Genomic DNA, 26,611 nt, shown 5'->3' on the forward strand with positions numbered 1-26,611 from the left:
TTTTCCCCCCTTTATCTTTGGTTTCCAGACAGAAGTCTAGGCTGCCTCTGCTTCCCAGGAAATTCATTACATGTTATCAGGGGGTTTAGCCAAGCCTTTCCTAGAAAGTATTTGGAAAGCGATGACTTCAAACTTGCCGTGCTCAGCTTGGGGAAGAAGAAAGGCTGATAGCAGATGTGGTTGGTGCCTTGGAGCTCTTGAAGATAAAGCCCTGCTGAAGGAGGAAACTTTAAAGGCTTAGATAGTTGGCTGTGAGGGCACTGATTTCTCACCTATTACTGGAGTGAGTTTCTTGAGAGAGACTGGGCCAGAGTTTGAGGGTTTCCAGGGGGCTGATGGAAGAGATGGGAGGAAGCTGCAGCCCATCGTGGTGTTCCCTGTGCTGGAAAAGCTGATCTGAGACTTGGAAGTTGCACCTGTTGCCAAAATAGCAACCAAAAATGACCTCAGGTGCTCTGCTCTAGATTGTGAGATGTTCACCCTGATAATTTGCTTTGAGGCTTCTATCTCTGAATTCCTCCTTGGATGGTTATGGCTATGCCAATGTTTCCATGACAAGCATCCAGATTTTGGTACTTGGGGAAGAAAAGGCTCGATGGATGCATCTATTGCCTTCTGATGCAGCATGTCCCATCTGGGATACTGCAGTGCAAGACTTGCTGAACACGTGTGTGTTTGCTTTGTAGCTTTTTTTTAAAATTGGATAATACAAAGGTGCTCTCAGTCCATTGATCAGCTACAGACACGTTTAAGGCAGAAGATATGTTAGCTGATACTTTACCTCTTCCTACCACCTGACAAGTGGTTGCACAGAGCAGTTAAAGCAACCCAGCAAGGAGCACAGCTACTCCTAATTTCTGCTCACAATACTGCTGATGTGTTATCGAGGGTGACACCACCAGCATAACTGGTACATTATAAATGCTGTGTGGTATGGCATGCGTTGGCTGCTGCTGAGCTATCAAAACATGTTCTCGTATGGGCATGTTGTGGTCATAGCAAAGAGATGGGGACTGCTGGGGCATGTGTAAGAGCAGTGGAGAAATACAAAAATGCCCAGAGCCAGATGCATCTCCCTGTCCTTTCTGCAAGCAGCATCATCAAAACATCAGCAGTGCTCACTTAGCAGGAAAAATTGGAGAGATGCTGTAACGGAGATTAGAAACCAAATTGCCCCTTATGATTTGAATAAATGCTTTGTGCAGATGCCCTGGTGTGAGAGGTGAAGGCAGTGGGTTTGTTATGGCCCATGGGGCAGCTGAACATGCTCGTTAGAAAGCAGCAGCAGCACTGGAGGAGCTGCACTGCTGCTTTTCTTTCGGAGATGGTGTTTTTACATAGCGCATCTCCTAATCCTCTGTTTAAATAAATGCAAGGTGTCTGAACTGTATAGATATGGGAGGGGAGGTGGGGGGAATATCTAATACTTGTAATGTCTCTCCCTGCCTTTAAAGTATCTTGCTGCTCATGTAGCTGTAAGTCAGTATAAATGAGATATCAAACCCTTCCTAATGAATTGGGCGTTTGCTGTTAAAATTTATTCCCTTAAAGTGAAATGTGAATGATTCAAGATGGTCCATCTGGTTAAAAACATCATGAGGCCTTGAACTGAGGCTTCTGATGCTTTTTTGGGTCCTTTTGTGAAAAGACAAATGAGGAGCTGTGATCCATCGACATAATGGATTGCTGTGCTGTGTCTGTGATATGTGTATTAATTCACTTTATAGTGAAAGAGTCTTGTAATTCCTGCTCGGCAAGAGCTGTTAAATGACCTGAACAGATGATCTAAGCCCTGTTGGTGTGATATATTTGTGTGACTATAGGCTTTGGAGCTGGGACTTTGCTGGGTCTTCAGTGCTAATCCCCAGACGGCCAAAGGTCACTGGTCCCAGAAATTGCTTGCTTTGCTGAAAACCACTATTAGAGGATGGGTGAATTTGCCCTTTGCCATGCGGTTTCAATTTGTTAATGTTTATGACTGTAGGTCTGAGGACATGGGAGTTGTTGATGGAAAGATGCTTTTTCAATCCTGTTTGATTTGAGGTTGGGCACTAAGGCATTGGATGCTGCATGTTGAACATGACCAGTGTGATTCAGAGCTGAATCCCCATGAATGGATGTGTCTGATTATGTTGGAGTGATGGGCTAAATGCAGGAAAATCCAATTGTTGGATTAAATATTGATTTTTTTTTTCTTATGGATTTTAATTTTCCCCGATGCTTGGAATTGAAAGCAAAACTACCCTGTTTTCAGGGCTTTACACATCACTTAAACATCCTTTAAGTTCACCTTTGAGCCCTTCATTTTCCAGGGAGGCTGTGAGATGACACAGGGTGGATGATTGTGCAGGGAAGGGGTTTGAGATGCTCCTGGCTGCCTGTGGACACCTCACCCTGCCCAGCCTCCGGCTCCTGCTTGCAGGTTTTGCTGAACTCCCTCAGGTTTGTCGCCCTCATGGTTGCGCTGCCTTGCAGGAATTGTGCTGTCCATGTTTGCGGTCTTGCTCAGTCATGAAATCTGTTTCTCTTGGCTGTGGGAGATGCCTGGGGGTCAGGGAAAAGTGCAGACCTCACCTTGTGTCTGGGGTTGCAGGTGGGTCTCCTGGGAGCACAGGTGCTGTTCAAATGTTGTCTTGCTCATTGACGTTTGAATGCTGAAATGCACTCAAGCTTCAGCAGTGGTGGGAATTTCCTTCCCGGTGGGGAAGATGAAAAGGCAGGATTTCTCTCAATTTTTCCCAAGGCTGTCTGCCAAAGAAGAGCTCGTCTGAAGTGTGACTGCAGCCAGCCTGTGAGGCTGAACTGAATTTACACAGGGTATTGTGCTGTCATTATAACATGGTTTTTCTCCCCTATCTCATTCTCTTCACTGCATATTCCCTAAAGAAGGTCTGTGGTCAGCTGAGCCAGGCAGGAATTGCATTTGCTGTGTGTGGTGCCATCAGATCAGACTTTGCAAGGAATGTTACTGGGTCTATCTGGGAATGGCATATTTTGGCCTTCTGAAGGAGCAAGACCTCTCTTAGGCTGGGTAAGAGTCCCATGGTAGACTGGCAAGGAGCAGGGCAGTGTGCTAGCCTCAGAAACTGGGCTTAACCTGCCATGATCTTGCTTATTGTTGAGACCCACATCCTCAGACTAGAGAGGCTAGGATAAACCTGCCATGGGCAAGGCTGATGCTGAAGCCATTGCCTGCTTAGATGAGCCTACAGAAGATCATTGCTGGTCACCTTTAGATCCTACTATGGAGGTACAAGCCCAGAAAGTTGATATATTCATGACTGCTTGACCAAAAGGCCAGGCAGCATTCTAAATTACAGTCAATTCAATAAATACAGTTTCAGCCTTAATGGGTTTGGGTTGTGTTCTTCCTCCAAAGCCATTCTTCAATATAAATAGTCGGTCATTGACTAGATACTGTGGCCTCTGTAAATTCCTGCTTGTTCCATGTGAAAGATGTTTCCTACTTCAGTAATGCTTGTTTGAAGGATGGGAAATCCCAAGTCCTTGACACCCTAGGAAAGCCACAGTGTTTGATAACTTGTCTGGTGCAGCCTAACACTGTCGGGGTGAGGATGTTTGACTAATGCTGAATCTGGCTTAGCCCTGATGTAGGCAAAATGCCTGTGGGAGGGAGTCTGCAAAACCCATTGACTGTTGTGCCCGAGTTAGGATTATGGGCTCAGACTGGGTGATTAACGTGCCCTATGATTTATAGTGCTTTATAGGTGTCAAAGGTTTTTACTGCAGAGCATCTGCAAAATGTGTTTCAGGCTATAAACAGCCAGCACTGAACTGGAGCTGCATCTGGAGAGAGTGGGGAGGCAGGCAGGTGGGAGATGGGAAAAGAGGGATTTTTTGGGCCATGGTCCCTTAGAGCCAGCGCTGCGCTTTGCAAACAGGAGCTGGTGGCTCTGTCAGTTGGGTTTTTCCAGGGCTTTTCCCTGGACACCTGGGTACAGCAATGTCCTTCTAGTCTGAAGACAGTGGTGTGCAACCGCTCTCGCAAAATCTTTACCAGTTTAAAAGATGCTGGGTGAGAGATAAGACTTGGATGCTCAATCAACTCAGGGCTTAACCTGTCACCCCATATGGGAGAGCCTTTCCAGGCTGTCCCTGTGAGTCCCTTGTACTGGTTTTGGCTGAGACAGAGTTAATTTTCTCCCTAGTAGCTGGTATGGCGCTATGTTTTGGATTTGTGACCAAAGCAGTGTTGATAACACAAGGATGTTTTAGATGTTGCTGAAGAATGCTTATACAGCATCAAGGTAGAATATTTACTGAATTCCTTCTAAAAAGGAGGGGGGGGATGAGGTGGTGGTTCTGCTTGCTTTCCAAGACAAATGTTTTCCCTCTCAGCTGTGTAGTTGCTGTTAGCGCTTTTTTAAATTGAATTGGATAACTCCTTTTTCAAAAGAGGCAATGGGAACCTGTACTCCTGCCAGTGCAAACTTCATTGTTGGTAGCTGCACTAACACAGATTAATTCAATGTGTTGCTGTTTACTTAGATATTTAGTCTTTCCCATGTCTAGAGCCATAGATGTGTGAATTCTGAAGAGAGCAAATGATAGAAGTGAAATATTAACATCATGGAAGTTTGACTTGTTGGTCTGTTTTGGTGTCTGAAGTCCTCCTTCTAATCTCAACAAAGATGGTGAAAAACCAAGGTCCTTTTCCAGAGGAGGGTTTATGTTTCTCACCCAGAGGGAAGCGGTTGTGACCTTGCTGCCCATCAGTCAGACTTGAGTGATTTACTTTACTTTTGGGTTTGAACTTTTGGGTTGATCCACTGAGTCTGCTTTCCCAGTGCCTTTCCCTGATTCCTGGGTGTCCTGGAAGAGATCCAAGGGCAGTTGTGCTGTGACAGAGCATAAAATGTTGGAGAACAACTTTGCAGCGTATTCTTGCTGGGTGGCTGGATGCCCTGGGAGGGTGTATTGGTCAATGGAGAAGGCTTTTTTTCTTTTCTTTTTTTCTTCCCCTTGAGTAGAAGAAATTTCCTTGCCTCTCATAAAAGTAGACTTTGAGGGAGTTGATCAAGGATGCTTGTGGGTCCAAAATGACCACAAAAATTAGCTAGATGAGAAGAAAACCTGGCACCAGTGGGAGTAAATGAATGAAAGGGAGGAAATAAAAAGGAGCAGGATTAGCTTGTGATGACATTCCCTTTTTAAGTGTCTGCATAAGGACAGAGGTGATGGGACAGAAGTGGAAGTTATGTGAGCAACAGTCTGCGAGTAGATGGGGTCTCCTGCCTTCCCCAGCATGTGTCCGTCACCTGGGACAATCTCCTTCTCCTTTTCACTACTGCTTGGCCCCATCCCAGCTCGCAGCCAGCTGTTCCCACTGAAACTGTGAACGGCTGAAAATAATCATGCAAGATGTTGATGGAAACTAAGAGGTTGTGTTCCCACAGGGCCCTGCTCGGGGACTGCTGATGAGCTGTGCTTTGCAAACAGTCTCCTGTTGGTGTCCTCGCTTTATTTTCAGCGGTGGATTAGATATTTATAAGAAAAATTTAAACTTGGCACCACTTTAGCATTAATTTTAAATGGCTGTGAATAGCAGCCTTCAGGGAAGGGAAAAAAGAAAGTAGAGAGATCTCTGTGCTTAAGAGGTTGAACTTTTTTGCAAAGCCATGTGTGGAGCACAGGTGGTCCAAGAAAGTGGTGTCCTGTAGCTATAGCCCTTCCAAGATGTATATCAGGTTCCAGGGAAGATGTGTGAGTGGATTTGGGTGCTCCCTGGGGGTGCTGGTACTTTGCCAGCAGGAGGAAAGATGCGGTGATGGAAAGCCCAGTTCTTGCCAGCTGGGATGGGTGGGAGATGCTGCTGTGCAGATGGTGGGGCACAAGCTGATATATCGGTTGCTGCTGTGGGGAGACAGAGCAAGCTTAGGATGGGAAGGTTTCAAAATAGGGATGGGCTGCCGAATGTTGGGGAGGAGAGCGTGCTTTGGGGGGGTGAAAAGGGAGAATTGGAGGGAGAAGGTGAGGCTTGAGCTGGGAGAGATTCTCCCATGTCCTGCATCATCTGGGAGAAACCTGTCTAGGTGTCTGCTGTGCTAAAGAGCTTTTTAGAAGCTCTGTGCAACTGAGTACAGGGGTGCTCGAGCGAGGGGTTGAAATATTTGCTGTAAGCTTCAGCCAGGCACAGAGCTAAGCCTGCCCAGTGTTTGTTTCTGCTAATTCCTCTGCCCAAAGACACATGTTTTCCTTCAACCTCATCCCTTTGGTGTTGGATTAATGCAGAATTGAGAATAAAAGATTTGGGCAGAGTAAATTTTCAGTGAAATACAGTTAAATAGGCAGCTGCTTTTAACAGCTGCTGCCATCCTATGTGTTTATGAAAGGGGAGAAATGTTGATATAATGGGAAACAGAAGGCCTACACCAATACCCTCTTCTCTCCCATCCCTTTCATAAGACTCCTGCCTCTGTGCTGCTGCTAACTGATTTGGAGGTCAGGGTACGCTGAGGAGCGGGATGCTCTTGTGCACTTTCTTTCACAAGTGATGTAACTTTCAATGCGTGTGTGTCATCTGCTTTTATTTTCCTTGGGTGACACATCCTATTGCTTTGGTGAAAGCCACAGAGACAGTGCAGTATGAAAGAGCAAGTGTTTTTGTCACGCTGTGGTTCCCCCGGCCCCACTACACACCCCTACTGCGACAGCTTCGCGCTCCTTTGCGGAACGTGGTGGTTTGTGTGTGGGAAGGTCCTTTGTTTAAAAATGGCAGGGAAAAGCCAAGTCCTTCTGCGGGACTGTAAAGCTGTGATTAACAGAGCCATGTAACAAGCCTTGCTCAGAAATCTCGGCAGAGGTGGCAGGTTTTGGAGCTCCTAAGTTCCTACAGGTGCTGAAAATGAGCATCTGGGAAGAGGGCAATGTCTTGTACCACATGGGAAAGCCTGTGGCTAAGAATTCTCTTCTGTCTGGCTTGCCACCTGGCCCATGAGCAGAAACCCACCTAGTATGGGTTAGATATGCACTCATCCCATTTCAAATGCTATACCCAAATAGTCGGTGGCTTTTCCTCCCCTTGACCAGCAAAAAGACTGGTCTATCTCAGTAGTCTCTGGCTTAGACCAGAAGTTGCATCCCGGATTTAAGAAATCTGATGAAAGATCTTGTGGTTTCCTGGCAAACTTCCATAACTGGCTTATTTTTTGGAAGGTTACACTGAAAAATCCTGATGTGCTCTGCTTTCTTTTAAGCTGATTTTCGTTTTTTGTTAAACAGAATTTCTTGGCAGTTGTGCGTGCAGGCTTTCCTTACAAAGTATTTGTGGGACATAGCTCTAAATGAGGCACGTCTTGCCATGTCTAAAGATAAGTGGTAACTGCATCATGCTACAGACGTGGACATATTAAGGATTAACTTGTAGGTTCTGGTGCTATGTTCTGAGTGCTCTTCAGTGATTTTTGATGCTATTCTGCAAAACAGCATTGTCTTGCACTGTTTGGCCTGCTGTTTTGGAGAGTGGGTTGCCCTATTTTGAATTGTCACATGTCCTCTGTGGCCTTAGAAAATACTGCAGGAATGGTTTAAAGTCTGCACCAACCGTCTTCATTTGCATTGACGGACATAATTTTACTTGAACAGGCTCTAACAGTTCACAAAAGTGTGTTACTCAGATCTATTTCTCTGTGTTTTACTGCGGGTAACGTTGAGGATTCCCATTCTCCAAAACCATCAGATGCCTTTTTGAAAAGTGTGCCTAAAAACCATGTTTAGCTGTAGCACAATATTCAAGTAAGTGGGTGACATTCAGTGGCCTTTCTTGTACAGAAGTCAAGCCAGATGATTTAATGGTCCCTTTGGTTTTTAAAATGTATGTGTTTTATTTTGTGATGTAAAAAGCTTCTAAATTGAGGGCAGAGGTTAGCTTGCCAAATACATCGCAGCTGTTCATCCTAATTTGGAAGGAGAGACTGCTAGAAGTCCTGGAACAGAAAGGCTTGGAAGCTGAAATGCTTTTGCATAATAATATCTTTCTGCCTTTTAATACAGATGTTCATATTCATGCCTCCTATTCTGGGAGTCTGGCCAAGTTTCTGCATAGAGGAACTGCACACAGTTCCTGGTCCTGCCCTTCACCCCAACAGCACCCCAGAACAGGTACAGCCTGAGAGTAATTTCCTTGCTGGAGTTTCCAATCCGTTTATTAATAAATCAAACTATGCGCTGTTTCAGACACATGGTTGGTTTTTGCATTAAAGGGGTAGATAGAGCATATTTCCCTACGGGGCAATTGCTCTTTGTAGTTTGCAAGCTAGTCCCATTAAATTAAAAAGCCACCACAAACTGAAACTCTGCAGCTTTCTTACAGTGTGTGGGTTATTGCAGCGGTGCTCATTCAGGGAATTGAATCTGACGGTTGTGGCTGTGTCTTCCTCCCCCTTTACCAGGAAAAGGCTGTAGCGGTTCAGCAGATATTTTTTCTTTTTTTGTATGCGTGCTTATTGCAAGTATTTTTGGGAAGCAAAACTCTGCGTCGGAAGACTCCGTTCCCCATGTAGCTTATTGCTCAAACAGAGAGTGTTGGTATCTAGAAAGGTGGTGTGACTGGTGCACTTTTTTGATTGTGGCTGTTTTGTTTAGGACCAGAGCAGACCCTTTCTCTGTGAGGCTGTGTCCTCTGGCCCAGGTTTTCAGGAAGCTGCAAAACTTCCTTACTCTGGGAGTTCAGTAATGGGATTATTTACCCTGGGATTTTTCTAAACCTCCAGCATGCATCATCTGAATTCCTGACCCCTCTCCCACCCTGCTGTGCGCGCGAGGGCAGAGAAATCGTGTCCGAGACGAACACCGCTGCAGTGGGAGCTGGGTGTCTCCTGTAAAGTCTGCTTCTTCAGCAGTTGAAGCTCAAGAGCTTCACCAAAGATTGTGAGACGTGTAATAAATAGGAGGAGCTGGCAGCAAAACATCTTCTGTGCTCTTAGCATATGTGAGCAAGCATCTAGGACAAACAGTGCACATTTCATTCTCCTGAACTCTTTTGCTCGTAATGCCTGCTCTGAATCCCCTTCAGGTCTCGGCAGCGATGCGGTCATAGCCAGCCCCACCAGACTTCTCCTAACCCTTTCCCTTGTGCTGGTTGCATGGTGGGGCCAAGGAAAAAGCCCTGCAGAACGTGTGTGCAGGTGGCCAGATCCTGACCTGCAGTGAAGGCCAGATTCCTCCGCTTTAAGCAAAGGCTGGTTGAAGCTGGGAAGCTCATAGCAAAGACTGGGGAGCACGGATGGGTTATGATGATGCTTTTTGGGGGGGTTGTTCTTTCAAGCTGCTCTTGATGGACGTTGAGCAAACACCCAAAGTGGCTGCCAGACCAGCTCTGCCTCCTGACCCAAAGTCCTGTGCACTTAGGGGGGGTGTGTGTGTGTGCATGTGTGAAACCTTGAAATTACATGTTACTAATGTCAGAGCTTGGCTGTAGTTGCTGCAACCTCATTCCTGCTGGACTCTGCTAGCAAACCGGTTTGCTAGCAATGCTGCGCGGTGCTTTTGGCTGCCCGTTCCCTGAGGTGCCATCTGCAATTCAATTCTCAGCCCAATAAATGCATTAGTGGGGTGAGGAGGGGAAACATTGCTGTGCAAATGGGACTAAACTGACTAATGATGTTAAATCCTTGGCCTGTAATAAGGTCCTTTGCATAGTCCTGCAAACAAGGTTTGAGCTGGATACACCATGGTGGAGTGCAACCCTGTCTCTGCCTTGTCTTGCCAATGTGGTGGAAAAGCTGAGAGCCCACGGGTGTCTGAGTTACACCTTGTTTGCTTGGGTGTCCTGTGGTGCGTGCAGGTTTCCGATACTTTCAAAAGTGTTGTGGGTGTGGGTAAAATGAGACTGTGCGCTGTGATCGTGTGTGCATGGGTGGTTTGGTTTCTGGCAGGTAGCTCTACAGCCTTGTGTGGTTAGTGGAGAAGAACTTGAAGATACGGGGAGATGTGGTTTTCCTGGCATCCATCACCAGACCTCTTAGTAATCTGCCAGTTTGTTGGTTTGGAGGCGACTTGGCTGCCTGTGGGATCTGAGTGGGGATCCAGACTGCCTCAACACTGAGGTGCTCAACTTGGATGCCAGAAACGCTTGGTTTTTTATGAATTGGGAACCTCTGCGCTAATGTGCTGGCTTATTAACAACATTGATTAGCAAAGCTTAAAAATATGACTGTTCTTCAGTGTTGGCTGTGAAGTTGATCTACAATTTTTGACTGTCTCTACTGTCTCATGAGCCCCTCTTGAAAAAGGGGCCTTGCATTTAGGGGTGTTTGATTGCAGATTCAACCTTTTTCTTTTAGGAGAACTACTGCTGAGCTCCAAAGCGTGATTTCAAGTGTATAAGCGGCAGCCGGAGTTGCGCAAAGAGAAGCTGTGCTTGTCTGTGGCTGGAGGTTTTAATGGGTTTTTTGGTGGCTAGTGTTTGTAGCTCATCTCAACCTTGAAAATTATTCTTTTTCCTTTGTGCTGTCTCTACAGTGAGCTGTTAAAGGAGAAGAGCTGATGAACTGGTCTGGACCCATCTTTTGTCATGTTCTCCTTGACGTGTGGTTATGAGCCTTTATTTGGCAGCATGCTTATTTGCAGATGATGTCAGCCAGCACTCGAGAATCAATTGACTTCAGTGCAGTCAAAAGAGGCCCTTTTTCAGCGTGAATTACGGAAAAAAAAAATAATGAAAAGACTAAGGCCTTGTTTGAAGTCTTCTAAACTTGGAGCATTCTGACTCTTAAAAATTGAATCAACTTCCTTGTGTGCTTTCCCGAAGCCTTGTTGGCCGGTTGTAAAGTTGAAGTTTGCTTTTGGTGACAAACAGCAGCATCAATAACCATCAAATAAAGCTTGGATGGTTGTTCAAATCCTTTTACATGTGCCAAAGATGGCCCCTGCTCTGTGGAGAGCAGCTTTTACCTCCCTACCCATCAGTTGGGCATCTGAGGCTGCTGGGCAGGGACCATGCGGTGATAGGCAGCTCTTGACTTGAGGGTGATGTGACTAGCAGAAGCCTGGTGCCTTTAACCTCACCTTGTGCAAGAGTCTCCTTGCTGGGCTGAAATTCCCAAAGTGATTAAAAACTCAACCATCTCAATGGGATCAAGTCAGTTGGATGCTTAGCAAAGGGAGAGGAGAGAGACCCAGCTTCCCTTCTCATCCCTTCCAGGAGAAACCAACCCTTCTCTTAATTGTGATGTTTAGGGTGATGGTGTTTTATTTTCTATTTTTTTTTTTTTTGGTATCAGTGTTGTGCAAGCCTCCGGTGACGTCAGCCCTGTTGCCAGGCCGAGGACCGCAGGTTAACGTCGGAGGAAGAGCGTGTGTTGGCTTTTCCGCTCTCCCAGACTGTTGGTTTCACTGCACGACTGTTCTTTCATTCTTGCTAGCTGCTGTCTCTTCATATTTTACATTTTTTTTTGATGCAGCTATGCTGGCCTTTCTGGAAAAACAAACCACCTCCTGGTTCCTCTAATTCAGAACACGCTGCTATGCCTTACTTCAGGGTTTGCTTAACAAGCCTGGTTTGTAACCACCTAAACCACTGCAGATCTCGAGCAAACCACGCTGCTGTGAGCTGTGCCTTATGGTTTGGTGTTTTCCTTCCCCAGTAAGGTCAGGAGCCTGAAGCTGAATTGGGTGGGGTGGTGTAGCTTTTAGCTGAGTGATATCTGGAAAGGGGATCTCATTTTGTTGCTGTTCTTGAGGTCGATGCGAATTAGTGTGTGCATGTGTTTGCAAGAATTATTAGCAACGTGCCTGAGTCTGACCAAGCTATTTTACTGCAATTGTCTGCAGCCATGGGGGATTCCTGCTTCTTCAGCAAGAAGTGAATGATAAATGGCACAATGCAAAGTGAAACCTGCCTTGATGCTGCTGCTGTATTGTGCTCCAGTGCATTTTATCTGTGCTGCTTAAGTGTGACACTGCTGTGGATATAAGGCCTTGAATGGGCTGTTGTGTGATGACCAGACTCCAGCACTTAAATTATTCCCATGATGGCTGATTTTTTTTTTCCCCCTCCCTAACATTTAGCGCTTGAGAGGTAAAAATAAATAAATAAATTCCTCAAGCAAAGCTTCTGCCTTCTCTCCAGATGGATGCTGTCTTTGGATACTCAGCTGCTGCTGAAGCTTGTGACTTCATTTGGTTTCCCTCTGGCAGTGCACTGAACCCATTTAAATCTCTTGCAGGGAAAATAGGTAAATCCCTTCCATATGTCAAGAATACATGATTTCTTTGACTTGCACAAAGTGTCCCATTGTCTGGCAGATAGAGAAACAAGTGCACCCTTGTTTCTGGGAAGCTGAGCTCTAACCTCATGCTGGTAAATCTGACATGTCACTGTCCACTGTTTCAGATAGTCTCTCTTCACATTAGCTGGGCATGTGGAGGCTAGGGAGGACCCTGATCTTATTGATTTTTTTCCCCTAAGAAGAGAGGTACTTCAGTTTTTGCCTGCTCTAAATCTTTCTTATTATAATCCTTCAGGTCACTGGGTTGCCCCCAAAGATAGGGGAGAAAGCATTTTGCATAGTAGCCTGTTCAATGGCTTTTGTTAACAGCTGTGCCTTTGCCCTCTGGATCTCATCACGTGGGATAAATAAGTCTGTGTACTGATGGGGCAACGTCTTGTGGAGCAAAGTGCAAGCACATAGGGCTTGCCAACTGGGTCAGACAAAAGGTCATCTTGTCTGGCATTCTGTCTCTGCAAGGGCCCAGCAACGGGTGTTTGAAAGGAGCAAGAGATCGTCCTGTTTGTGCTCTGTGTTCCCTTCTTCTCTCTCCTGGCTTCTAGCAAGCAGTGGTTGAATGCAAAACATAGCATTGCTCCGCGAAGCTGCCTGTGCTCATCTGGAGCGACCTTGTGCCAACAGCTTGCTTCAGAAATGCTGTAAAATAGAAAATGGCTTGTGATCTGAAAAACGATCCTTGAATCGCTTTGAGGTGTTCCTGAGAAATCGGAAGCTGGCTTGATTCTGAATTGAGGTCTTTGTTGGAGGATGTGTTTCTGCTCATAGGGCTTGCGACGGGCTGGGCTGTTGCTTTCTAGCCTGGTATCTCTGTCTGGAGAAATGTTTCCTTAAGGGCAAGCAGTAGAATCAGAGGTCAGGCAGGTGAGGGAGAGCCCAGGACTCCTGTAATAGGGCAGCAAGGGCTCGCTGCCTCTTCTCTTGCAGGTGAACAGACCATAACTGCTTTCAGGGTAACTGGAAGGGGACGCAAGTGAAGCATCCATCATTACCCACTGTGCCCTTTAGGTACACCCAGAGTTAGGGGTGCTGCCCAGTGATGAATAAATGGGTTGAAACATGCATGTTGGGCATATTCCTCTTCCCGGTGCAGTTGACGGTCAACTTGGCCAAGAGGAAGATGAAAGCAAGACAGGCAGGGCCTTGGGTGGGAAGGGGAGGGATAAATCAGGGTTGGAAGGTGCACACAATCTCAGCAAGAGTTTTTGGAGGTGCTGGAAGAGGCGATGCTGGCTGTGCGTCTGTGTGCTGGGATCTTCGTTCTGGCAGAGGAGGTCTATGTGCTGGAGACCCAGATGGCTGTCTGTCGTGGTTTAACCCCAGCCAGCAACTAAACACCACGCAGCCGCTCACTCACTCCCCCCCACTCAGTGGGATGGGGGAGAAAATCGGGAAAAGAAGCAAAACCCGTGGGTTGAGATAAGAACGGTTTAATAGAACAGAAAAGAAGAAACTAATAATGATAATGATAACACTAATAAAATGACAACAGCAATAATGAAAGGATTGGAATGTACAAATGATGCACAGTGCAATTGCTCACCACCCACCGACCGACACCCAGCCAGTCCCCGAGCGGTGAAAATCCCTGCCCCCCTCCACTTCCCCGTTCCTAAACTGGATGGGACGTCCCATGGTATGGAATACACCGTTGGCCAGTTTGGGTCAGGTGCCCTGGCTGTGTCCTGTGCCAACTTCTTGTGCCCTTCCAGCTTTCTCACTGGCTGGGCATGAGAAGCTGAAAAATCCTTGACATTAGTCTAAACACTACTGAGCAACAACTGAAAACATCAGTGTTATCAACATTCTTCACATACTGAACTCAAAACATAGCACTGTACCAGCTACTAGGAAGACAGTTAACTCTATCCCAGCTGAAACCAGGACACTGTCTAACATTAAATCCCCAGAAATGGTGGAAACGGGTCAGTGTATCTGGCGGTTGGAGGTCCCTACTTTGGGGGGATGTGGTAGTGGAGAGGTGGTGTGGAAACAAGGTGGTGGATCAGGGTTTTGGTCTGACTCAGAATGGGCTAAGGAAAAGTGTTCTTCTGCCATAAATATTGTTATTGTTCTTTCCCCTGCATCCATTTCGAAGAGAAGTATCATAAAGGGGCTGCAACTTGCCTGGCACCTTTAAGGGGATTATGAGCAGCCCAAGGGACAGGCTTCAACAAAAATTCTGATTTAAAACACACCTGGAGATCCATTGGTCTAAAAAACCAAGCCAACCAAAAAAAGCCCCAAACCAAAGAAACAAAAAAACCCAGAATACTGCAAGAGAGGGATTGAAGTTTGGGTGCAGGTGATGAGAAATTTGGTTGGCTAATATGCATCCTTAGCAAGAAAGTCTTTTATTTGCCAGCTACTTAAACTAATAAATCACAAAAGGATGAAGGACCTACAGGCTGACCACATACAGCTGACCATCAGCCTTGCACCGTGTAGTCGTTAACGTGACTTCTGCAACTGAGGCACGGGCGGTTGGCTAAGGGAACATGCATTGCGTGGTGGTATGTCTGTTAGGGGGATGAGTACTGGTGTGAACTTTCACTTCTTCCTTTCCTTTGGGGCTCTTATCTTATCTTGCCCTTTTTTGCTCCTTTATAGCAGTTTGTAGCTATATGGATGGACTGAATTTCCAACCCTTTTTCTTGTGCTTATGAGACTGAGTTTCTTTTATAAGTGCTTGCTGTCCTGATGTACTGAGACTTGCAAAACCTCAAGACAAAGCCTGGGGAAGAGGAAGGCGGGGGTGAAGGGCAAGGAAATAAAACAGCAGTGAGGAGGGATGTGACTCTGATCCAATAGTTGGCTGCACTTCTTGATTTTAATTATCTGATGTTCATCAACTTGCCTGGAAAGTGAGTGGAAAAACCTTTCCAATTTAATAGCTATTGCTTGACAGTATCTTAGAACTGGAAAAAAAAAATTAATTTTCTAGTGAGATTGCTTTGAGTGGACACATGGACTTTTTAGAGTAATAAAACAGCAATAGGGTAATTTCTGAGCACACTCCCTCTGAAGACTGGAGAATTGGATGAGTGGTTGGAGATGGTCCCAGGGACCTCATTCCATACATTGTATTTTCACATACTTCTTAATCTAGGATATTGTTCTGCTGCTCTGAGCCTTTCCTTGTACCGTAGGACTCAGGCAGAGCTTACCTGCATGGGAGTAGAAACAAATTCAGGATCGTCATGTTTTGCTGGTTTTCTGCTCTTGCTGTTTAAAGATTTTTTTCTTTCTTTTTTCCTTCCCCAAGGTAGTTTTTAGGGGTGCCGTGCTAAAATATCATTTTCATAATGCTTCTAGGGAGCACGAGTCTTATTGGGTCTGAACTTGTAAATAAAGTAAGAAATAAACTTCTTGTTCATGCATGGCTCAGTCTGATTGTTGCGTTTTTGTTGCTCAGAAGTGTGAACTGGGCACCAGAAATGCAGGTGACCTCATCTAAATCAGTGTGGTTTGTTCGCATCTGACCTAGACCCAAGTTGTGAGCTGCTCATGAATGAGTTGACTTCATGTTCTGAGAGATGGTGTAGGTAAAGAGGATAAGATTGTGGCTACTGTAATGTGCAAATTATGTGACCTAAACCCAAAATGTTTATTTCATGATGAACTTGCCCAGCTGGTTGAGATTTTAGGTCTGGACTGGTTCTCCTTTTGACCTGTGCTTTACAGTATAAAACCCACATCTGTCTGTACCCAAAGGACATAATGCTCTGATGGCCTGAGATGATATAGAGAGATTTTTCCCAGGTTGTGCAAGTGTAGGGGAAGGCTGCTGTTGCATTCATCCTGATTCCTTAGGATGCCATGGCAGGTCTGGTGTGAAGCAGTTGTCTTGAGGGAAAGTGTCATGACACTTTTGCTACAGTGGGAGAGGTCGATGCCAGGGCATGACTGATGCAGAAGAACCAAGAGATTCTGAGTATTTATAGGTCTGTTTTCAATGGAAATGCTGGTTAATAACAGTGACAGCTTGGATCACGATGAGGAATTTGGTAGCTGAGTAGTTCCCTAGAGGCTGATAGCGTAAACACATTTAGAAGGAGAGAGATGAGCAGTGTCTCCCAGCCTGGGTCGTCTTTGTAATGCTTGGCATGAAAAACATCACAGGGCACCATTTATCCACCATCAAATGTGTGATGTGGGGAGCTTGGCCCATCTGAGAGTGAGTAGCCCATTTCTTCCTTGGAGTAAAAAGTCCCTCCAAAGTAACGGACTTAGTAATTTTTTTTTTTTTTTAAATCTCTGTTGCTCATTCTGGAATACAACTCTGTCTCAGCAATATCCCTTTAAAACTTCTAGCCAACCTGGGAAATAGTCATTATTTTTTCCTTCCCTATCTTCCCTGGCTGCCTGGAACAGGGTTTTGAGCAACTCCCTGCTCTATAATTCAGTGGGTATTCTTGCTGGGTTTAATTTCATCAGCTCTAGTATCAGTTCCTTGCTGAAAGCCTGTCAGTGTTTCCATAATAAAACACAATATTTATGGGCAGCAGATAAATCTGTGAAAGGTTTTCTTTGCATACATATAAGCCTTCAAGCAGAGATCTGGGAGGCATTTTATATATTCAGTTGTTTAAGTTAGAGCTGGAGGAAAAAGTTATCCTTTTCATATGTGGTTGTTTTTTATTATTATTTCAATAAAAGTAAAAAATAGCTTTCCCTGTGTTCTTTGAGTTGGACTGCTTATGATTGTGGAGTATGGCAATTTGAAAGAAAGTATTTCTGAAGTTACAGTTAGTTTTTACCAGCAGTTGTTGAAAACTTGAGTTGCCAGTACTTCAAACTTTATTACTGGTCTTGTGATGGGAGATTTTCATGAAGCGGCCAGCCTACCTTCTGCAAATGTATTAAACCAAATGGGAGGTGGCCTGGCCTTTCCTATAAAAGGCAACTGAGAAAATCAAATAAAAATAGTCCTTCTGCTCACCCTGGGCTGACGTGACAGCAAATACCATTAAAGCAACCTGTGCTCTTATGTCAGCATCCTAATGCCAGTTTCATTGGGATGAACCCGGAGGGCTAAACAAAGGGATAACTGGAAAATGGATTTCTTTGGGATTGATGACAAACTCTGCTCAGAGTTGTCTTTTAAATAGTTACTCGGTGCAAAGGCAGTGAGCCTCTAGCTATGTTTAAGGGTTTTAATTGTCTTCAGTGGAAATAACTAGTGAATAGATTGATGCGTAGGTCCAGTACTTGCTTTCACAAGTTTTAGATTTGCAACAGTTCTTAATTAAAAAGCAAATGGTAATCTCAAGGTGTTTTTTCTTTTTTTTTTTTTTCCAGATTTTTGCCTTTCTCTTGTTTTCCCCCCTCATCTCATTTCCTGCTGATTTGGTGTAGGGTCCTGCTCCCATCTCAGACCTGCTGTGAGAGGTGTTGTGCAGCAGAACAGCACAAAACTGACCTGAACTGGGAGGGGGAAACTGGTGGAAGAAGGAACTGGGAGATGGTTTCTGGCCCCAGCTCTGTTGTGCATCTTTGCAGGAGTCCCTTCCTAAATGGAGGATGTGCAATCACGGAGCTCTGTCTCATTACCAGATTTAACAAAGCTGGTTCATTTGGGGTCAAAGAAACTAACTGGGGAGTGGGGGGGAGAGATGTATTTCCATTAGGACTCTGTGTAAGCACCCTATCCTTGGAGATAAATATGTGCTGGGAAAAAGGGTTTGTAATTCAGCACCGTGTCACATGTCAGTCTGGAAGCCTATTGATAGCATTATAATTCAGACATTCTTACTGTTTTACTGCCTGAATTTCCAGCCTAAAGCGTGTCTGTATGGGTTGCGGTGCTGTTCAGGGGCACATCCCAAGCAGATGCACCCTCCCTCATAGGAGGTAGATGGTGGCTGTGCAGCAGATCACGCAGGGACTGTCGGAGGAGGTACACCCCGACCGTGTTGTAGGACACGCAGCTCAGCCCAACGTCTCCGAGACAGTCCAAGCCTTTCTTGCAAATGGGATCGTGGATGTGGAAGGGATGCTGACTGCTGCGAATGCATGTATGAGTGCTTTGCCTTTACTCTCCCCGCTTCTAGGCTGTGGGTCGAGGTGGTGGTGTGATGGATTTATTCTGATTTCAGCCCACCAAGGTCTGACTTGAGTGTAGGGTAATACTCTTGCAATCAACAGCCCACAGAGTGGACTGTCACTGCTTGTTGGATAATGTTAAGCCAAGCGTTTGCATTTGGTAGTTCCTTTCAGCCTAAGTTCATTATCTGACTTTCTGGTTGGGTTTGGGATCTTTGCGCGCTGCTTTTTGCAATATTTGTTATCCAGGCCATTGTGTGATTGGGAGCTTGTTTCTGCTGGGGAGTTTGGTGGTATCTCAGTACCACTTGGATAACAACTCCATCACTCCTTCCTCTCCCCAGGGTGTTACAGATGAGCAGAAAAATAATTATTGCCAAACTAATTTGTTTTACATAGCTTGGTTTGTCTGATGGAGCCTGAGGTGAGGAACTAGTTGACTTTACAGTGGATTGATTAAGGTGAAATACAAACACATCTGGCTCGCCAGTGTTCCAAAATCAATGTGTCCTTCAAGGTTTGATCAGGTTCCTTTGTACTGGCAGAGCGGTGGTGATGTTGAGCTGATTATTGGGCTTGTATCGAAAACATCTGTCCTCTGCCTGGATGAGTCTAACTGAAGCAGGTATATTTCAGAAAGTAAATGGATTGATATGGAAGAAAACCACCCAGGAGTTTTAGCTAATGACTGTATTCCTGCTTGGGGAAGCTGGAGCACTATCAGGAGCTGCTGCTCTTTATTGCTGCTTCTATTCTGTCTTGAATAAAATAAATAATGGTGTGTTTGCTTTGAAGTTTACCAAAAACCTTACCAACTTTTCCCCTGGTTTGCTGAGAACGTCCCCATCCCAGACTGCAAGGTGTTTCCTTGGGTGCTATTGCTAAATCTTCAGTCTCCTCCATAAACAGCTAATTTCTCAGGGCACAGGGAGCTGCTTGTTTTGTGCAGTTTTCCTAGCAAAGATATGGAGTATTGACGGTGGAGCTGTGCATTATGCTAATAAACTGTGATTCAGTGCATTTCATTGTGTTTCATTGTGCAAGATGACTAGAATTCATTGAACGATAAAAATTGTGCTTGGTCCTAAGTTTGGGGTTTTTTTTTGTAATCTTATCTTTCTAAGCAGCCTGGACTGTGTTTGTGCTTCTTGCCTTAATATTCTGTCTTTCCCCTGTTGTGTGTGGGTTTTGTGGTTTTTTTTTTTTTTATTGTAATAAAAGCCCTGAATGATGCATCTGATGGGGGCTGCTGAATTAAATGTAGGGCTGGGGTCTGGCCCTTGTCTTACCAGTCTTTGGCTTTCAAGGTGTCAATTTAATGTTTCTTCTTCATCTGCTGATAGGGAGCACTGGCCTGATATCAATGAAGTGGTGTTTAACACTTTCAGTGCTCTGAAAATACATGTGTGAAAGTGCTGAAGTGGTGGTGAGCTAGTTAATGTGTGCGTGTACCATTGCTTGGGGACCAAATGTTGCAGTGGCCAAAAAGCTGTGGTTTTGCCCGTATCGAGGCGATGTGAATTGAAGTTGTAATTGGTTGTGGGCTATGCCACCCATGATGAGGTTGGAAAATAAGTTAGCAATGTATGTAACATGTCTAAACCTTGGTAGGCAATACGTGTTGATTTGTTTCTGCTTTTCTAGCATTTTAAGCAGAATCTGTCTCATTGGGTATTTGCATACATATGAGTTTATCAGGATCCTTTCTGCCTCCTCCTGTAGTGTGTGGCCAAATAACTGATATAAACCTTTTCCTCCTGAGATCTTGTAATGTCAATGTTTAAAACCTTCCTGGTATAAAGCCAGTAGATGATATGGAGTGGCAGGAAGAGGTGATTTTTTTTTTTAATCTCTGAACATGACAGCAATGCAATGATGCTGCAAAGGCTCTTCAAAGGCTGTTGGAAAGTGGAGTGGCTGCAGGAGGACGCTGGTGTATACAGGCACTTACATGTGACATATGGGATACAGTGTCCTAAAGGGCTGTGATATGTCCTGGAGCAGTTCTCCAGGCCTGATGTCTTCACACTGAGACCAAATGCCCTCTGGGGAGATGCTGTGGTTGAACATGCATTGCTGTGCTCAAATATAGGGATCCATGGATGAACTTTTCTGTTGAGCAGCCAAGCTAAATTATTTACAGTTATTCCTTTCTCCCTTTCCTAGAAACTTCTGCAAAATTCAAGGAAGCACTTTCTCCTCGTCTAGGAAGCAAAACTTTCCCATGGTGAACTTGTTACATTAAAAGCAGACCTGTGTAAGAGCATCTCAGCATTTAAAGCTGTGGAAGAGTGATGAAATGACCATCTCTCTCCCTTTCTCTCCCTCTTCCACACTGGTCAAAGCTTAATTTTTTTTTTTTTTCCTAGCCTGGCTTTGCCAGGTAAGGAGTTGGATTGGAAACTCTGGTTGGGAGCAAGGTGTCTGGTGCATGGGCTGCACCAAGGTCATGGCTTGAGGCTCTGGGAGGCAGATGCTCCCTGGAGGCAAAGGCATCTTGTGACTTGCAAATCTGCACCGGCCTTGGAGAACAGGATGCTCTAATTACATTTCTTGTCTCTTTGGCAAAACGCAAGCACTCCAGTCTAAATTACAGAGTCCCTGATTGCGAGAGCCTGTCCTCATTAACATTTCAATTGCAAATCTGTGCCAGTTGTCTGCCTGCTAGAGCAGGGGCTGGGAGGGAAGCTCTGGCTGAGGCTCCCTGTAGTTGTCTTGGTTCAAATCTTCCTTTTGCTGAGTGTTTTTAACTAGTTCTACATCTAGTTAGTGTGTTTCTTTTTCAGTTTTGCTCCTAGTTTTGCATCTTCCTTGTGTTTCAGCAATTTTGGTGTGAAGCAAGTTGGAGGATGTTCTTTTTTTAATCTTGGACCATTGCTAAAGGGATCTGTGTGTCGGATCATGGCAAGAGGGAACACTTGTCTGTGCTGATGCTAGACACGTTTTAGTCCCTGGCTGCATTGACCTCTCAGGATGTTTTAAGGTATTAAGTCAGCTGACAAGTGAAGCTAAACAAACAATTCTATTCTGCAACAGGGTTAAGGTTTAGCAGCGTTCTCCGCCCTCCCTGTCTAGGTGTGATTCATGAGATAATTCACTCCCTGTGCTCCCAAATTGTTTTCCTTATCAATTATCACTTGTTCTCCAGCCTGTCATTATATGTGGTTGGAAGCTGGGCACACCAGCTTCCCTAAGGGAATATATTTGCCTCCAAGGCTGCCCAGAAGTGATGGATGGATTCACCTCCAGTCTGGTGCGGGCTAGAAATGCTCCTGCAAATTCCTTCAAAATGATGCTGGGCAAGCATAAAAAACCTGATGGATGGTGGCAATCTGTCACTGCAGGTGTCAGGGTGATGTGGTTTGCTGCAACCCACAAGAGCTGCTGGAGTGGATTGCTGGTTGCTTTTCTGGGACCTTTTAGGGTTCTCTGCCATGTGTGAGATGATGGTCTTGGACCCATTTTGTTTTCAGGAGTACCTGACTCACACCCCTTCTGCTTATTGAGGGCTATCTTGTAAAGCACTACAGGACATGGTTTAGTGGGCATGGTGGTGTTGGGTTGACGGTTGGACTCGATCTTAAAAGTCTTTTCCAACATAAACGATTCTATGATTCTATCATCTTTTGGAGATTAAGGCCTGTCTTCCTCTCCTCCCTTCACTCTGATTTGTCTGCAAATGAGAATAGTCATCTTACCCTTAAGATGCTGCTCTTAAGGGTGTTGCACTATCTTTGCTTTGTAAATGACTCCCATCAGCAACACTGGCTATCATACCAGAGGGGGAATTCTGGAAACATCCGCTGGTGTTTGCACATTAACTGGTTTATGAGCAGTTAGTGCTAAAACTGCTTTATGAAAGGCCAGCACTCAACTTCTTAATAGTCCAGCACCTCTGTGGCTTGAAAACAAATTAAATTTGAGATTTTCAACACTTGCAACCAATGTTTAAAGCTATTAGAGAGTTGGAAGAGGCTGAAATGACTGCGAAATCCCCCATTATAATCCTTACCACTGATTGAAGTGTTTTTCAAAGGTGCCTTTTAACACCGAATGTAAGTGCTTAATAAAGCAAACAAAAAGCAACTGATATACTGTAATGGCTTTTGAAGCAGCTTCTGGACTTTCCTTCTCCAGGAGGCTGCAGTGAAGTTGGGAGGGTGAATGTGGTCCAGGGAAAAAGGTCTCCCAGCCCTGGTGCTGATGCTGGGTGGTATCCTCAGTAGGGGCGGCAGTGGATGAGGGTCCAGTGTCCCTGCTGGGAACAATCCCTTTGAAGTCTCCAGAGGGTTTGAGGTCAGAAAAAACAACAGGGGGAAAAGAAAGGCTCCAGCTTCTCCATTTCTGCAGTGCTTCCAGCAACATGGGCTTGTTCGACATCTAATGTTGCCCTGAATGAACTCTTCCCCCCCCGCCTTTTCCCCCCTTCCTTGCTTGGCAGTAAAATTACACATGTTGCTTTGTGCTTTTTATTTAATTAGTGCACACTTTTTCTTCCCCTCCTTTCTTCCCTGTTCTGTTTTTCTCCTCCTTTCTGTGATCTCTTTTTTTTTTTTCTTTTTTGCTTACAAGGAGAGAAATAGCCAAAATCTCTCCCTTAAGAGCTGCAATCCAAGTAACATCAGACTGTTCAAATGCAAACTCCTTTTAACTCAGATATCTCATTTGTACTAGAGCTCGCTGAGGACAATGAGTTCTTGTACTCTTGTTCCTGATGATGCTGATTTTAAGGCAACACCAGACTAAGAAAGAGATTGTTTTTCCCCTGCTTTGAGATCTATAAAGAAAAGAGCTAGGTGACACTCATGGCACTTCTCAGAAACAGGCAGAGTGTGTTCCTTCTGCTGGGCAGTGCTGTTCGTATTTTTTCTACTTTTCTTTTTTTTTTAAAGTGTGTGAGCAACCTTTTCAGGACCAACTTGCTCAGATGCTGCTGGGCAGTAGGTGTTAAAATTAGGTGGAAACTCCTGGAGGAAAAAAAAAATATTATAGGCTGTCATTGTTTTGTGCATGTTTGTGTCCTCCTTGGAGCAAGTTAAAAGCTACTTGGGCTCTGCAGCTCCAGTTTCTGTACTGATCTGCAGTGCCCTCTGTATCTCTTTTCTTCATTGTGAAGGGAGATGCTGATAACAGCATAAAAACCCGTGTCGGAGACCAGAGGAAAGACAAGATTTAGCAAATACAGCTTGAGGGGCATGAGTGAATTGTAGTGATTAATAAGGTGTTAGACTTCTATAGATTTTAGATATCCTCAGCTCTTGCACAAATGAAGCTGCAGGGCACAGAGGTTGGGTTTTTCCTGGGGAGGGCTGTGCTGTTGCAGAAAATGCAGGGGCTGGCTTTGGCCAGCTGTACATTTGGCAAAGAGTTAGGGTCGAAGGTAGCTGTGCCAAACTGGGGCTGTTTCATGACCCTGGGGTAGCAAGAAGTCCAGCTGTTTTATTATAGGGTGAATTTTGTCACCCCCGTCACTTCCAGGCTTGTCTGTGCAGCTGCTGTTTGTGCCCAAAATTAATTACGGCAGTGATATCTAAAGATGAGCACATCCCGCCTTGTGATACCACCCCCAAACCAGCGCCCACAGAGGAAATTCCCTTTTTTCCTCCTGCTAAATATGTGACTGTCGTTTGAGACGTGCTCTTTGTTTCCCACGCAGGAGACCCGTGAGAGTGAACTGATCTGTCACTGCACGCAGAGAGGTCGAGGGCATGGGGTGTCCCATGTCACCCGTGGTCTGATCTGGCACATTTGGATGGTTGCACTGGCCAAAAGAACCTTGGAGGCTTCAGAGGGGATGGGGGAGTGAGGTCTGTGGGCTGAAATGCTTGTACGGGGAATAAAAAGCTTGTAAAAACAAGGCTGACCACCTGGCAGAGCGGAGTATCAAGTTAATTTTACAAATCCCACTTGGACCTTTTAAAATCACCTCTTCTCCATGCTGGAATGGATGAGACTATAGAGAGTGGTGACACAACAGTACATTCAGGGAAATCTTTGAAAAGGAGAGGGATTTGGGATCAGGAGAGGACTCTAAACATGGAGCTGAAAGGAAAAATTTGTAAGTGATGTCTTCAAAAGCATGTCTCCTGTAGATGGAGGAGGCCTTTGAGATGCAAGATCAGCAGATGCATTAAATGCCACCCAGTTATCTCTGGAAAGTTGGTTCCTAGGTGAGAAATTGGTATCTTCCGAAGGATGGGAATGATGATGCCTTTGTTATGGAGGCCTGGATCTTGGCAGGTTCCTCTGACACCTCCTTCTACAAGCACCCCGTGGTTCAGGCTGGATTACAGGTTGCTAGGACTGTTTGGAGGGTTATGAGAGAGATGTCTGGTTTGAGACTGCCTGCAGTACCTATAGTCTTTGGTACCATATGGCTGTTCATGAACATATATAGAGGAATTGTAGTGTGTTGCCTATTTCTTGGGTGTCTGAGGTGGGTCCCCCCGGCCAGGGAGGAGGCTGAGGCCACATGCCTGGATGGAGAGCCCAGGGTCTGGCTCAGCATGAGAAAATGGAAGTGTTGCACAATGTCCCCCTGTCCCTGGAGCTAGCTGGGAATCGTTCATCTCCTTTATAAAGGAAGAAGGTTGGTTTTTTTTGTTGTGGTTTTTTTTTTTTCTTTTTTGGAAAGCTTTGGAGCCCCAGGGAGTACAATCCTCAAGGATGGGTGGTGTGGCATTGCAAAACCAGCTCTGAAAATGTAATGGTTTGATTATTTAACCTAAAGCTGCTGCTTTTTGCTGTGATGATGATAACTATGCAACCACATGTGCAAGAGGAAAACTGAATTTCTTCATTTGCCTGTCAAATACAGTAGCGTTCACTTCAGACATCAGACATGGGCCTGGATGGGCAATACCAGAGTTTTTGTCCTAGTCTGTCCTAGGATAACGTGCTCTTGGCATGCAGCTGTGCAAAACACATCTCCTGGGCTACTGCACAATAACATCTGGGTAAAAGCTGTGCTTTTTTCCATCCTTTATGTGAACAGGGATTAAGCGTTGTCACAGCCCATGATGGCTGGGTTCAAAATCCCAGGCTTAAATAAGCTCTGTTCTGTGCTGTTCACTACATCCTGGCCCTGCCTGTCCCTGTCTTCTGCCAAATAGGCTTATGCTCAGCAACGTGTTGACTGACATATGTTTTTGTAGCTTAAAGCTCTGGCTTTTCTGGAAAAGGGCTAACGAGCATCATGAAATTGCTGCTGTTGGCTGCACTGCGCTGGCAGGTGGGGTCCAGTCCTTAGCTCCTGGTTTGCCACTACTCTTGTTTTCAAAGGGGACGTACCTGCTGTTTTTTCTGTAGCATCTTGCTGATGCGCCTCAATGAATGCTTATGTCTATACATTCAGCCTGTCCCCATTTTAGTTGTAAGGGGATGGGTGTAGAGTCTGCATTTTTTTTCCTCCTTCCTTCCTCTTTCTTTACCAAACTTCTCCTTTTCTGCAGTCTCTGTGCTTTAGGGGGAAGCATGAATGAGTTGTTGGTCTGTAAAGGCTTTAGGACCTCTCTTCTACAGCTTTTCTCATCTGATGGGAGGCCAAGGCTTTTGGAAGTGCAGCTTTCGCACCCTTCATCGGTGTTAGCTGTGAGGATTCCTGCTTTTCCCATGGCTCCAAGGTTGATGTATCCAGTGTCACCCTTTGAGTGCACAGATGCTGATCTGCCAGGCCTGTGAGAAACTCTTGAAGTAAAGATATTCAAGGTAAAAGGTTCCCAATCAACAATTTTTACCCTTAAGGATTTATGAAGGCAAAAATCTGAAAGAGAATATACTGAATTCGCTGCTTCTTGTGTACTGTCTCATTCTGCAAAAGCACTTCTGTGTCCTGCCTAGTTGATTGACTTTGCAGTGTTTTGACATAACAGGGTGGTTTGGGGTTAGCAAAGAGCAGTGTCTAGCAACGTGAACGCTGGCCTGTGTGTTGTGTGTGAAGAAGGCAGGGCACAAAGGCTCCTGGTGCTTTTTTGCACTTGCTGGCTTCTCACTGTACACTCCTTCCTCTCCTGACGTTGTAAGACTGCTAGGCTGTCTCAGCTGGGCAGCACTATTAAGTGGCTTATTGCTCCATACAGACCTTGCCTTGTTGTCCTTCGTTGGATATCACTGATGCATGCTTGAAAAGTTATGGGGGTGAGTTTTTGATCATGCATGGGCTGTCTTCTCTATTAACCTCTCAAAATACGAGACAGTGATAAGTTATTTTTCAGATGAGTTAAGCAGTGATGAATGACTCGACTCTTCAAAGTCCAGCTCTAAGATCATTTGACTGAAGAGAAGTAGCATGTGTAGGAGGAACCGTGGTAGGTTATGTT

The 26,611-nt window shown here is 45.2% G+C and overlaps 1 protein-coding gene across 6 annotated transcripts in view; it reads left to right on the forward strand.

Annotated features, from left to right (window-relative positions):
* GDPD5 (glycerophosphodiester phosphodiesterase domain containing 5) overlaps window positions 1-26,611 on the forward strand; it is a 173,196-nt gene that overhangs the window by 69,369 nt on the left and 77,216 nt on the right. The window lies entirely within an intron of this gene.

The sequence above is a fragment of the Harpia harpyja genome, chromosome 17 (genome assembly GCF_026419915.1).
Source record: "Harpia harpyja isolate bHarHar1 chromosome 17, bHarHar1 primary haplotype, whole genome shotgun sequence".
In the NCBI taxonomy this organism is placed as follows: Eukaryota; Metazoa; Chordata; class Aves; order Accipitriformes; family Accipitridae; genus Harpia; species Harpia harpyja.